Genomic DNA, 14,563 nt, shown 5'->3' with positions numbered 1-14,563 from the left:
TAAATGCATTCATTAACCTCAGTGACAAAATTCCAGTTTGAACCAAACACTAAAGAAATACAAAATCCCCACTGAGAATATTAAAATTACTATCTGGGAAAGGTGGCACTGCAAAACAGGAAAACTGCTGCTACAACATATAGAACAATGAAAACACTAAAAACGAAAAGAAAAGAAAGAACTGGTCGGTGAGTGGAAGGAAGAAGTCTTCACCTGCCTCTAACTTTCATCTTTTGCATACACGGCAGACAGACAGTGACTATTCAGGCAGCCGCTCTTGTCTGTTTTAGCACTAGTTCGAGACTCCATGTCAAAACGAAAGAGAGCCAGCCCATAGCTAGGTGTCTTTGCAGAATCCGCAGCAAAAAGGTTGACCCTGCTTCAGCCCCTCATGATTCAAATGCAATGCAACAGCAGCACGTGCAGGAATCCCTGCATTTCCTTCTTGGAAATTCTGCATCCGGGGAAATCCCAGCTGTTCAAAACAAGAGTCTTTCTAACAGACTGCTTTTTTTCTTTTCTTTTTTAATACTGTTGCATGTTTGAACTTATCCCTACATTCATTCAGGTGGTAACTTAACAGAAGAATTCTACATACTTCTCAGAAGCTGTTCTTGTCTTTGGGCCAATGGCCAGCATTTGCCCTCCACTGGTCTAAAAGTACACAATTGCCTTAATTGCTTTCGAAAGTAAATCTGATCAAAGCAGGGTTCTAGAAGGCAATGAGGAGAGAAAGGGGATTGTGCCTTTCTGTAGTTCTGGCATATATAGTGTCTTTGAGTGGGGTGCTGGTGGAAAATCTCACATCAGCCTTACTGCTCCCTGGGGAATGAACTGGAAGCCAGATGGGTAGAGCACTGGTGTTGAAGCAGACCTTTTTGCGACTTGTTTTCAATATGTATTCCATAATACCTTTTGCTAGGAAGAGGCAGAAACAAACTGCCCAGATTCCATCGTTGGCGTCTCCAGGTAGGGCAGGGAGAACAATATTGTAGACAATATTAAGCTAGATGGATCAGTGGTCTGGCTTGGTATAAAGCACTTTTCTGAAGTGTCCCCTCTCCTTAGAAGTAGTATAACCTCTGCATGTAGTTTAGTGGTTGGTTTTTGGTTTGGTTTTGCATGTGGAGGTACAGGGACTTTGGGGGGACAAGTCCTGCTGTCCCCCAGGATTGGTTGAAGCACCATCTATGCCTGGATTGCAGGAATAGGGAACACTTTTGATCCGTGCAATGAGTGCCATCTGGAAATTAAGTATTTTCGTTTGTGACATGGTTAATCTGGAATTCGAGTCCAAGGTTGTTGAGCTAATTGGAAGACTTGCTTTTTTCCTCTCCAGAATTCAGTAATTGATGCTGAGGCCTTCCACTGGAGACTTAAGCTGACAGCTGCCCATTGACGATAGATGCACCTGTTTGCAGCAGTTCTAAGATTCCTTTACTCGGCTTATGTAATTTACTGAAGAGTCTGATTTTAGTTTCCTCATGAATTATCTTCCACCTCTGGAAAGGTAGAGGTAAGTTGTGTTTACCAGATTATTTCATACCTTACTCCTTAAATAAAATAAAATTTAAACCTGTTTAAATTTAAACCTGTTTAAATTTAAATTTAAACCTGTTTGAATTGTTTAAACCTGTCAGATAAGTTTTGTACAGAAGCCTTTCTTAATGTGGAACTAATTGATAGAACTGCCCAAAGCAGGAATCCTTATTTTTCATTGTTTGCTGCTTGTTCTGTGAATTTGTTTTCAGTGTATTATCAACACCGAGCCCTGTCACGTTGCACTTGATGTTACCAAACTCGCCTCTAATGCACACAAGCACCAGTTGGGTGGGTGTTGGAAACAGAATGGCTTCCTTGCCCCAACTGCAGTGCAGATTGCTAGCTGCCATTGGGCTTGAGAAGCAGAGGCTAATTGCTTGATTGCTAATTGCTATGCAGGAATCCCAACCAAAGCATCCATGACAGGTGGTCACCCATTCTGTGCTTAAAAACCTCCAAGGAAGGAGTGTCCACCACCCTCCAAGGAAATCCATTCCACTGTTGAACAGCTCATACTGTCAGAAAGTTTTTCCTTATGTTTCTTTGGACCTTCGGGTATAGGACGGTATAGAAATTAATTAATTAATTAATTAATTAATTAATTAATTAATAAAAAATAGTAATCTTTTTATTGTAACTTGAAGCCATTGGTTCGGGTCCAACTCTCCAGAGCTGGAGAAAACAAGTTGGCTCCATGGGACAGCCCTTTAGACGTTTCTCCTCTTATCCAGGCTAAGCATACCCAAGAGCTTTTGTTAAGATGTAGCCTGAGAATGGCTCTGGTGGACAGTGAGCAGAGAAAAACCCACTTATTCTGTCCCATGATGACTGCTAATCTGTCATATCAACATCTGGCTTATTGGGGATAGGGAGTGGGGTGTAGTTCCATCATTGCTTTCAACACTTATGATTTGTCGGCATCTGTCTGTCTTGAGAGACAATGGAATGCGCCTATGGAGTTGAAGTCAAACCTCTGTGTTAGCAGACCCAAAGTGACCTTCCCAGGTGCAAGCCTGGGCAGTGTGTACGGAGGTCCTGGGCTGCCAAAACGACAAGACCCCCCTCTCGACCTGGCTGATGTGGTCCAAAGGAAAGCAGAGCAATACATTTGGCACCAGCTTGGCTGCAGGAGTTGCTAGAAGGAGATGTACAAGGTGCCATCCAAGCGTCTTAGGGACCCCACTCCAGATTTGTGTAGGGTTTACTCCGTAGCCGTTTCTTCTCCTGAGGACATCCCAGAAGGCAGCAGAGGTTTAGGGCCAGAGTTTTCCTTCTCCCAGGTTGACGAGCCCCATCTGCCCCTCACTTCCCGCACAGCATGTGCAGAAACCGCCTTCTTGATTGTTGGACCCACTCTTGCTCTCAACTTCTCAATCTGTTAGAAGCAGTCTTCACATGCAGTCTCTAACTTTGAGACCCATAAGCTACCCTCACCTGGTTTAGCCAGCCAGTCAAAGCTGTTTCCCAGGGTGTGGCTGCTGTCACGGACTGATATCTTCTAGAAGCCACAGGTGAGAGCTGAGTGCAGGATGGGGACCAAAGTTGGACAAGCTACCCTAGAAGGAATACAATGTTTTCCCCACCAGAAGTACTATTTCTCTCCCAACAACCCGCACACCCCATGACCCACCCCCAAAGCTACAACTTGTAAGTCACTAAATTGGCAGTGAATTTTCAAAACAACTGTTTTGTTCCCATTGCATCTTCCACCTGACTGAACTTTGAGTAATGACGTTTTTTGAGGATGCAGTGCCTTCTGTTAGAAACCCCACAGAAAGAATGGAAACGGTTCTGCCGCTTCAGCAAGTCATCTTCTTAAACATACATGCCATGTCAGAGGTATTGCTAAACAGTGGACTATGGTGAGCCTCTGTTTAATATGCCCTCCCCACCCCTTTGTGTGTTAAGAGAGGGCAGGGCAGTGAAAGTTTTTTACTTTTGGTTTTGAACAAATTGCTGTTTCCTGTTGCGGTTGAAGTCTGAAAACTGGTTTATTCTAACTGTGGTTAGTTCACACAAACCAGGATCAAGCAACGGTTTCAGATCCTGGTTTAGCTAACCACAGTTAGTATTCAGGGAAGTGTAGTTTATTCTAACATAATGGAAACTGCACTTTCTTCAAAGCTGAGCACTGACGCTTTCAGTCTCCTTCCCTCAGCTGCAGAGGCGGAGGAGAAAGTCGCAATGAGTATGTGAGGCTGTAGCTCACCATGTGGCTTATTTGAATGCGAAGCCAGACCGTCCTGTTTCTGTGACAAGTAATAGCAGACATCAGTCAAGTCAGCCTCTTTGCCACCTAAGCTCACTGTATTCCTATCTCTGAAGATGGTTTGCCACTTTTGGCAGCGTATGATTACATACTCTTCTCTAGTTCAGTGATAAAACATACCACCACGGGAGGGCCATGAACAGGAGTGGTGTCTCCTGCCCTCTTCCTCTTCTTTTTATTTTTTTTCCCTCCATTTGGTGGCTGGGAGCACTCAAAATGCTGTACAGGTGAGGTCCTATTCACTTACCCTCTGAATTTGTCTGGTGGCAGTTAGACAAATTTGTGTTGTGTTCCTGTGCCCCACATCCATGCATTTTCTTCCCAAAGGCACACGCCAGGCAGACATTTTAGGAATTAATTCTGGAATCTATTGATGCATTAGATTATGAAACCCGCAGCAGGAGACTTGAAACCTCTTGGCATTTGTTCATATTTATTGTTTGCTGTTAATGAGTTCAGTTCATGTTTTTGTCTTACTTGACTTGTAAACTTACTTACTGCTTACTTTTTAAGAAAGGTGGGATAAAAAGCATTTAAAATGATAAACAGTTTGGGAAAATAAATGCAATGAAAGGTTTCTAATGGCGGTCTTCTCGTGTTACTTATAAGTGCCACACGTTCACCAGATGTAGCTTAGTTCCTGTATAATATGTAAATTATGTTGTTTAGATGTAAAGGAATTTCAGGCTTCTGTTATCATCACCCTGAGTTTTAGTACCTCAATAGTATAATGTGTTTGGCAAAAGGCTTGAGTTTACCCTCAACCCCCACTTCCTACCAGTATAGCGCTAGCTTGCTTGAAATGGGCTGAGATAGGTTTGGTTATAACTCCAGGGGTGTCCAACCGGTCAGCCGCGATTGACAGGTTGACCTCTGGATGATCGTGATCGATCGCAGGATCCTTATAGCTCACGTTGTTTACAATCATGTATCCGCCCCCTCCCCTCTTGTTGTTTCCTGCATTGCATTTAGTGTATGTTCCATTGTTGTCTGCACACTTACCGTTTAAAAAAATGTCAACAACTTTGGGAAGCCCTTCCCCCCAAAATGGGTAGATCACTGCCAGTCCGCCCCCCCCCCACCCGGAGTAGATCACAGTCTCTTGGGAGTTGGACGTCCCTGTACTTACGGGCATAAATTGGCAAGGTGATGAACACAGGGTTGCTGTAAAATGTGACACCCCCATTGTGCACCCCCACCCCCCTTTGTTAACTGGTAATGTCATGTGGCCAGTCTTCTGCTTTAATTTGTTGCAGGCATGGCCAAACTTGACCCTCCAGCTGTTTTGGGACTACTGTTCCCATTATCCCTGACCACTGGTCCTGTTAGCTAGGGATGATGGGAGTTGTAGTCCCAAAACAGCTGGAGGGCCAAGTTTGATCCATCTGCCAGAAAGCTACTTTCTGGTTTCCCCCCTCCTCTGTAATAGTGAAAAGGGGGCAGTTCATTTTATTTCACCTTGGATAAGGCAAGTATCAAACTGCAGCTTCATAGGAAAATGCTGCCAGATGCAGAAATGAAGCAAAACGCAAGGATAAAACTACCAAAGTGATTAATCATAGATACCATATCTCGGCTTCCCTTAGAAGAGACCCAAGCTAGCACGTATTAGCATTACTTAACCGCCAGGTATTCCTCCCTGTTTTCTAGGTGCACCTGTAATAGGCTTGAAAACAGGTAGACGAAAGGTCAGATCCCAGGCAAGGGGCTTGGCAGGCTCAAAAGGCTCAGCCAGTTTGGATCGAGGGTGAGAAGCTCAGCAGAAACTCAGGAACCGGATGCAAGAAACAGAGGGCAAAACAATCTGGTTTAATGGGGCCCATAATTGCTGGAAGGGCTTATTGCACAGGCAAAGAACTGGAAGCAGATCCAGAAAGCTAAGGCTCTCCGGTTAAGACCAGGCACGCTCCTCGTGTGTTCCGCAGGCCACGGCCTGCCCTGTGGTATGTCAAGCCTGCAGGATTTGTCATCTTGTGGACAGTTTCTCCCGTTAATCCCAGGATCAATAGTGCTGTTGAGGGAATAACAGGAAGAGGCACGAGCGGAGTGTCTGTGCCAAGTAGTTGCATGCCAAGCTCAACTTGTTTCAGAGTGGCAGTCCTTTTGCTCAGGCAGGAGCTCATTTCCTAGAGGCAGGTGCACCTACTGTCTTCCACCCCCTTGTGCAAAAGCACAACTGGGGAACAACATTATTAGCTCGCCCTGGCCTCGGTAAATTTTATTGCTTTGTATTTGGCCATTTTGTTTTAAGGTCTAAACATTTCTATTGCAAACTTGGATCTGCATAATGAAAGGCAGCGTGCAAATCCAAATAAATTAAATTAAAATTAAAGCTGATCCTAGGCTTTGACATGCACTGTTCGGGCTTTCACGATTTGACTCAAGGGAGGAATGAGGGCACGGCAGTGTCGTTCAGGAGCTGACCCCCGGCTGTGCAGTGTTGCATTTGCAGCAGACGCGGGTGGCGCTGTGGGTTAAACCGCAGAGCCCTAGGACTTGCCGATCAGAAGGTCAGCGGTTCGAATCCCCGCGACGGGTTGAGCTCCCGTTGCTCGGTCCCTGCTCCTGCCAACCCAGCAATTCGAAAGCACGTCAAAGTGCAAGTAGATAAATAGGTACCGCTCCAGCGGGAAGGTCAACGGCGTTTCCGTGCGCTGCTCTGGCTCGCCAGAAGCGGCTTTGTCATGCTGGCCACATGACCCGGAAGCTGTACGCCGGCTCCCTCAGCCAGTAAAACGAGATGAGCGCCGCAACCCCAGAGTCGGCCACGACTGGACCTAATAGTCAGGGGACCGTTTACCCTTTTTATCCTGCAGAAAGAACTCTGTGTGCAGAGACCACAGTCGTTGGGGACAGAATCTGAGAGAGGCACTGAAACTTGGCCCCCCAAGTGATCACTCCATTTCCTTATATTCTGCGTCTTGTGTTTTGTGTGTGTGTGCTTTACACGGGAGCTGCATGCCGCTCACTCGCACTTAGCCATATGTTGGGTGTCTCAGATTGGAGAGAGAGGGTGCAAGGAAAAGGCACTTCGCTTCGTTGCCTACAAAGTGTGAACAGAATAAATTGCTGGGAGGTTTGTTTAGACAATATTAAGATGTTTAGTAAGGTAGCTAACGAGATGCTTTCTTCTTGGAACAGTCCTCAGCTCAGTGGTGAGCATAATTCAGTTAGCTTTGAAAAGAGTCTCCCCTTTCTCTGCATGTTCGTGTTAACATTTATAAGAACCAGAGGTGACTGCTTGGCTTCGTTCACAGTAAATACTGAAAAGTCTTCAAGGTTGGGTGGAGAAACAACTCCAGGCTTTTAAGCAATCTGACAGAGAGACCTAACACATTAACAAACCTTTCAGTCTTCAGTGAATGAGAACTGAGTGAAAGAAATTTGATTTCAATTATAAATGTGGGCATTGTGTCTTGTGCTCATGAAATTATGCAGATCTTTATTTAATGTGCACTGAGAGATTTTTAAATATATGTATATAAGAATCTGGAAGCTTATTGTAGCGAAGGTCTTGCAGTGACTATGAGATCATGCATTTTGAAATTTCAATTATATGAGGAATATGTAACGCTAAAGGTCTGCTTAAAAAAAAAAATTGGTTAGCACATCAGTATCTCGTATATCTTTTATTATAAGCAGGTTGACCACACTGTTGTAAATTCAATATATTATTTTATCTAGAAACTTGTTAACGTTCTTATTGAAAGTAACTAATCCCACACTTTGCAAACGAGGGTCTATCTTAAAACCAGCAGCATCAGACAAAACTGCTGCGGCACCTGGAAAGCCAACTAATTAAGGGGTGGACAGCAACCGGTGTCATCAGAGCCTGGTTGCAATCAGTGAAGGAGGTTGTCCATGAAAGCACATACATGCAACAGGAAGCTAGTTGCGCAAAGGGCGCCTGCTTTAAGGCAGCCCCTGTGATCCTACCTGAGCAGGGGCTGAACGCTCTGTGCAACAAACTCTTCCCCTCTTTAAAGATTGCTCCAGTGGTTTATAAAGGCGGGTGGGTGAGGAGACTCCTTCAAAGAGTCCCTGTTTCTTCATCGCTGCATGACAGAGCAGTCCCTGTCAAAGCCAGTGTCTGCATAAAGCAAACAGCAGCTCTGAAAGGGACTGCTCTGTTGTGCAGCAGTAAAGAAGAAAACAGGGTCTCCTTGCTTTTGCTGCATTATCTTTTTTTAGATAGAGACTTTCCAGAGGCTGAAGGGATTGGACCAGGCAGGGTTCCTAAGAAGGCCCCCCCCCCCCAGCTGACATCACCAGTGACAAGAGCTGATGGGTGTGATGGGGGGGGGGAATGCTCTCACTGGTCAAATTGGAGCCCCCATGGCCTGAAGGTTCCCCACCCCAATCTAAGAACTAAAATGAAAATTTGAGATACACTTTAACGAGGTTTTTATACTAATAGCAGGCTTTTAATATACTTGCATTGAGGAATGGCATTGATATATGGGAACCTTTATATTGCACCAGCTGGTGTTGGCACTGTAATTATCCTAATTATTTAATAGGTACTCAATCCATAGCTTTGTTATTTTTAAAAGAGGAGAATTAAAAATGCCCTCTGCTTAGCAGCCAGATATGGACGTTTGGTTGAGGGGTCATCCAAAAATACACCAGGTTTTGAGGGTTGTAGTTTTTCAGAGGGACTTGGGTAAGCAATAAGATTGAGGAGGCGATGCAAATCATCATCATCATCTGCCGCCACAATCCTATCCAGAAGATTCAGGACAAGCAGCCACCTGTGATTGAAAATACATGGCTGGATGCGATCATCTTAGGTGTGTTGGGCTTGAGCCATTTTAGGCTTTACCACTAAACCTAAAGTTTGAACAGTGTTCCAGTGAGTACCGGTTGATGCTGAAATTCCATGGGTGTTGATGTCCTGCCCTCCTTACGCCATGATTGAAAACGGTTTAGTCTTGTTAAGTTTCCTCTTCTTCTTCTTTTCCCCAAAGGAGGTAAGCTGGCAAGCTAGCGTTGTCAGTTTGCAGTCCCTCACCCATAAAAATGTTAAATGGTTTGCTTCCCTTCCCCTGAAACCTCGGAAAGTTTGATTGCTTCTAGCTTGGAGGAGTTTCTGTCCAGCTGTTTCTTGGTAGCCTTAATGTTCAGGGCATTGTTTTAATTCACTGAATGGCTTTTATGCAGATTTTCCTGTGGGTTCTTTTCTCCGGATTGAGAGCAAGCATGGGAAGGGAAATCTCTGTCTGGGGGGAGGAGGTGGCTTGTCTGGGTAATCTTTGAGGCAGTTTCTGTCCTCTGAAGTGTGCAGTCCTGTTTGCCTTTGGAGAAGCACGTACCTTAGCTCCAGGTCTATTTCCTGGAGTTGTGGTACAAATGAAAAGCACACACCCCACCTGTTTTCCTTTTTTGCATGACAGATGGATGTCAGATAGCAGAAGATAAAATCTAATGCTTTGCCACTTGTACAGTGGTGCCCCGCAAGACGAATGCCTCGCAAGACGAAAAACTCACTAGACGAAAGAGTTTTCCGTTTTGGAGGTGCTTCGCAAAACGAATTTCCTATGGGCTTGCTTCGCAAGACGACAATGTCTTGCGAGTTCCTGCTGGGTTTCCCCCCAGCCGCTTATCAGCTGATCCGATCAGCAGATAAGCCGATAAAAGCTGCTAATAGCGCTAATCCGCTAATCCTTCAATGGGCTTGCTTCGCAAGACGAAAAAACCGCTAGACGAAGAGAATCACAGAACGGATTCTTTTCGTCTTGCAAGGCACCACTGTAATGTCCATTGAGACTGAGCTCTATCTCATGCTTAATTTGTGTTATCCTCACAACTCACATGACAAGACGGGTCACTGTAATTCTCTTCTGCAGAAAGGGGACTGAGGATTAGGTCCATGGATTTGAAACTGGGCTTGCAGATTCAAATCCAGTCTAGTCCGCCAGATCAGCATAATCAGGTGTGTGGCATGAAATTGCAAACTTGCAACTGATCAGCCGAGAGTTACCTAGACATGAGAATTCTCAGCAGTGGAAAAATCAGTCTTGGAGTTGCAGTGGTCTATCATGACTCTCCTCTCCTTGTGTCAAATTCATAATTTTGCATCTTTCTTGTCCTTACCTTCTTGGCCATATTTGGAAGGGGATGGTAAAGGAATCACCTTATTAAGATGTGGAAGGAAATTGGAATTTACAGGAATTTTTTTAAAAGTTACGTTAATAACTGGTAATAAATAAATAAAAGTGTGGTAAAAATATGCATTCCACTTATATGCATGCTTCCTTGTGCCTACTGAGTTCCCTGCTGGAGCTAAAAGATCTTAACAATGAGGCTTAAGATCTTAACAACGAGGTTTTTGCAAAATAAATAAAAATAAAGCAGTTTTATCGCTTTCTTTGAATGTGGTAGGAATATAGTTAAAAATATTTTATTTTTCAAGGAAGACAAAATAGCTCTTCACTTTTGCCCTGAAAAGGGCAAGTGAGAAGCCAGTTTCACCCCTCCCCACTCCTAAAGGAACATCGGTTCACAGCTGCGGAGAGCAGCAAAACAGAATTAGCAGGGCAAACAGTCCTCGTGCCAGAAAACGTTCAGGAATGTATAAATATGTCAAGGCTGCAGCATCAGCCGTAAACTGGGAAATGCAGCTGGTGATGTGTGCCAGGTGCCACTAAGGATTGCATCTGTACTGTTGTTCCAGGACTGCCCCATTGGGCTTGAGGTTGGGTGTGCCTTTATGGGGGGGGGGGGACTAAAATGTTTCCTTGCAAAAGTGCATAGCAAATGAGGTCCATAAATCATTACTAGTTCTGTATGCGTGTCCCTTTTGTAGACAAAATATTACAATAGCAATCAAGAAAGTGGAGTGAGGGCCTCTTTTTTTTGATTAAGCGAATTCCTACTGGAAAGAGCCTCTTGATTTATTAAATCATAAAATAACAGCCGTATAACTTTTGTGGCCAATTACAGACTGCTGAAGAGGGTTTGGAGGAAATTTAAACATTGAATATAATTCAGAAACTTAGTCTGGTGTGGAAGAATAGTCTTCCAGGAAGCCAGTCTCCCTCCCTCCCTCCCTCCCCCCAATATATTTTTATTAAAGATTTCTTAGTTTACAAAAATACGCGCATTGTCTCTTTTTTCAAGTTGTGTTTTCTACAGATCATTTTCATTTGTTGTGAGGCATTAGTGTTGCATACAGTGTTCAGTTAGGAAGAAAAGAGGGAGAAAGGGGGGAATGGTGAGTGGGGTGGGGTCAGTTGACAATGCTTCTGTTCTTCTACTTGGTGTATGTGTGGGGTTTGTGTCAGCGTCACTTGTGTGGGTTCTCTTACTATTCGCTTGTTGTGGAGCCAATCTCTTTAAATTAGATTCTGCTTTCTGGATTTCTTGTCCATGCGAGTTTATTACACCTCAACTGAACCTTTTTTGTGGGCACCTGATTGTGGGTCGCCCACAATCTGAGGGCCTTCTCGGTAGTGGCGCCCTCCCTGTGGAACACCCTCCCACCAGATGTCAAAGAGAACAACAACTACCAGACTTTTAGAAGACATCTGAAGGCAGCCCTGTTTAGGGAAGCTTTTAATGTTTGATGTATCACAGTATTTTAATATTCTTTTGGAAGCCGCCCAGAGTGGCTGGGGAAACACAGCCAGATGGGCGGGGTATAAATTATTATTATTATTATTATTATTAGTTGGAGGGAACTTGGTCTCTGCAGTAAGCAAATTTTACTCTCTTTTTAATACCTAGTGTCAGGGGACTGCCATCGGAACAGGGGAGGGAGGCAGGGACACTGTTGGGATACATGGAGCTGCAGAAACTTCTTCCTCGTCCAGCTGTGGGGAAAGCCACCCCTCCAGTGGAGAAGAGAGGGAAGGGGCCAGTCAAGTGAGGAGAGGGCTCAAAGATGCTGCTGAGACCCCAAGCGCCTCACCTAGCCCGGCTGGCCAGGAGGCACAGACACCACTTCCGTCGTCCAGCTTGCGCAGAGGGGTGAGGTTCTTATGTTGGGGGGGGGCGGAAGGGGCCACTCCAGGATTCTGCAAGTGGGACATGAATGAACCTTGTGTATCTGCACTGTAAAAGACAGGTCAGAGTCCTGCCTGGTTACTCACGAGCAACCACCACCCAGCATCTGACACCTAGAGACTACACAGAAGTTCTAGATACAACACCTATCACTTTTCTCTCTCCATATAACCATTGATTTTTGTCTTTCAAAATAAACCTTGCTTTTACTTAACAGTCCTTTGCTTTACCCTTGGTGGTTATAATTCTTGGCACTCAAGATGCCTTGCTAGACCTTTGAATCACATTACACCTGATATAGTACAAAGAGGAGAGATGTGACGGGTTGTGATGCCAACTGTATTATGGTGTGTATAGAGCTGTGTCTGCTAATGTCTTGCAGGTATATGTCAGCTATCCAGGGCGAGGTTCTAGTGTGAACGCTAATAGCCCTAGACTCATTTTAAGGTTAAAATTCACCTTAGATTGGCTCAGAGAGTGATGAGCATTGCCCAAATAGTCTCTGGACCTGCCACACAAGAAACAGTAAGAACCAGGCCCAGAAGTGGGATTAATATTTTTGATGGAACCTTAGCAGCCTGATCTTCTTTGTTTTCTTTCTTTGTTTTTTTTGGTTTCTATTTTTCCTTTGTTTGTTGATTTAATTAAAGGGTGGGAAACAGCATGAGGTAATTGCTGGTTCTAACATTACTTGAATATGAGAACCTTTTCTAATTTTTCATGTTTTATGCGGTATATTGGCACATTCTTGTATTTAATCCTCTGAACTATTTTAATTTTGTTCTGGCTCGTTCTGTCTCTCTCTGTAAAGTTAGGTTCAGGTTAAATCGTAGTTGACATGGCATTAGGAGATTTTTTTTTTTAAAAAAAAGAAAGATTCTAAGTGCACATTTACATGCGAACTCCTGAAATTGGGACTTCAATGCAGTACACAGAGCTTGGAAAGAGCCTTGCACAGTGCTTTAAAATGCCTGGAGCTTCAGTTTTACTACCCATCAGGTAATGTGTGGTGATGGACGATAGAGCCCAAACCTGCTTTCTGCAGGCATCAGCTGTGAGATCAGCTGTGAGGAACTCAGTCATGTAGTCAATTTAGCAGGTTTCGGCTTTACCACCTATCAGCTCTTGGCTGAGTGTGGTTTTGGGGGAACAGCCTTGCAGACCAATTTTCAGCTCCCGGTGGGCCACAGCTGTCAGTTCCCCAACCCTGATCTATGGTAATCTCCTGTACACAGGGTTCTATGGATTTGTTTTGTTTTAAGCATTTGTCCTCACCTGGTAGGTTCGAAATTTCAAGTGCACTGATCCTGGGCCTAAAGTTTTGTATGGATTTCTGGAGACGCCACCACATTATCATACTTGGTTCCAGGGCTCATTCCAGGGCTCAGTGGAAACCATTAGCCGCATTTTTTTCACTCTCGTATCTCAAGTGTCGGAATCAAACCACAGCTATAAAAGTTTATACCGGATTGTATTTGCTGTAATTTACTGACATGTTACTTTAATCCTTTATTGACCAGGAAGCATTAATGTGACTATCAAGTGTGTGCTGTTTGACAAATACCTCTTCTTGACGCACCATGTTTTCTCTCTGTTTGCCTTGCCAATAAAATTTGTAAGATTAATGTGCATATTTTAAATCTAGAAGATTAGGGCATTTGATGAGTCAAGAAAAGCCTTATGGAAATCATTCTGTTCCATACTTGTCTATCTATTATCAGTGCCAGATTCTGTAAAGTAAATAGTTATAGTGGCCAATATAAAGACCTTATTTAAACACTTTAACTACCTCATCAACCAATTAGCAAATATTTAATGGCAACTATCTAAGTCTGTTTAGACTTTCATGGAACTCTGTTACCTATCCATAGTGATTTTCCAGAGCTCACAAAGGGTTCCTTTTTTGGCATGTTGATTCATTTGTAGAATCTGGTTATGGAAGGTTCCATAGGAATACCCAAGCTGGGAACTGGTGAAATATTTGCTCTCTGAAAGTTCATGAAGGTGTTTGCTTTCTGTGGAACCCCAAAGTATTGATGCATCAGTAGAATTCGCTTTGTGGTTACCAGTTTTTGCAGAGTGTCAGCTGAGCACCTTAAACTTAAACAAGCTGTTTGTTCTCATCTTCAAGGTGATAGCTGCTTTATCTTTCATGATTTGAATATTGTGCCATTCTGTGCAATACTGTTGTCATTCACAATGGCAAAAGAAAAACCTGCTGGGTCAGGCCGAAAGGGGCCCATCTTGTCCAGCAAGATCACAGTGGCCGATCAGATGCCTGTGGCAGGCCTGCAAATAGGATTCGAGCATGCGGGTGGCGCTGTGGTCTAAACCACTGAGCCTAGGGCTTGCCAATCAGAAGGTCGGCGGTTCGAATCCCCGCGACGGGGTGAGCTCCCGTTGCTCGGTCCCTGCTCCTGCCAACCTAGCAGTTCGAAAGCACATCAAAGTGCAAGTAGATAAATAGGTACCACTCCGGCGGGAAGGTAAACGGCATTTCTGTGCGCTGCTCTGGTTCGCCAGAAGCAGCTTAGTCATGCTGGCCACATGACCCGGAAGCTGTATGCCGGCTCCCTTGGCCAATAAAGCGAGATGAGCTTCGCAACCCCAGAGACGGCCACGACTGGACCTAATGGTCAGGGGTCCCTTTACCTTTACATTCACCTTTGCCTTGTGGTTTTCAGCAGCTGGTACTCCGAAGCATTGCTTGCCTCCAACTGGAGGCAGAGTATAGCCATCACAGCTGGC

At 44.4% G+C, this 14,563-nt stretch overlaps 1 protein-coding gene across 4 annotated transcripts in view; it reads left to right on the top strand.

Annotated features, from left to right (window-relative positions):
* Positions 1-14,563, top strand: part of NCOA1 (nuclear receptor coactivator 1) — a 298,889-nt gene that overhangs the window by 70,894 nt on the left and 213,432 nt on the right. For all 4 annotated transcript variants that reach the window (XR_014006493.1, XM_081188396.1, XM_081188399.1 and 1 more), the window contains exon 2: positions 1,340-1,516. The gene's annotated coding sequence lies outside the window, so the exon portion shown is untranslated. The remainder of the gene's footprint in view (positions 1-1,339; positions 1,517-14,563) is intronic.

This window comes from Podarcis bocagei (assembly GCF_964188305.1).
Source record: "Podarcis bocagei genome assembly, chromosome: 3".
Taxonomy (NCBI): domain Eukaryota; kingdom Metazoa; phylum Chordata; class Lepidosauria; order Squamata; family Lacertidae; genus Podarcis; species Podarcis bocagei.
Note: the sequence above shows the minus strand (reverse complement) of the source record. Positions and strands in the feature narration are given on the sequence as shown.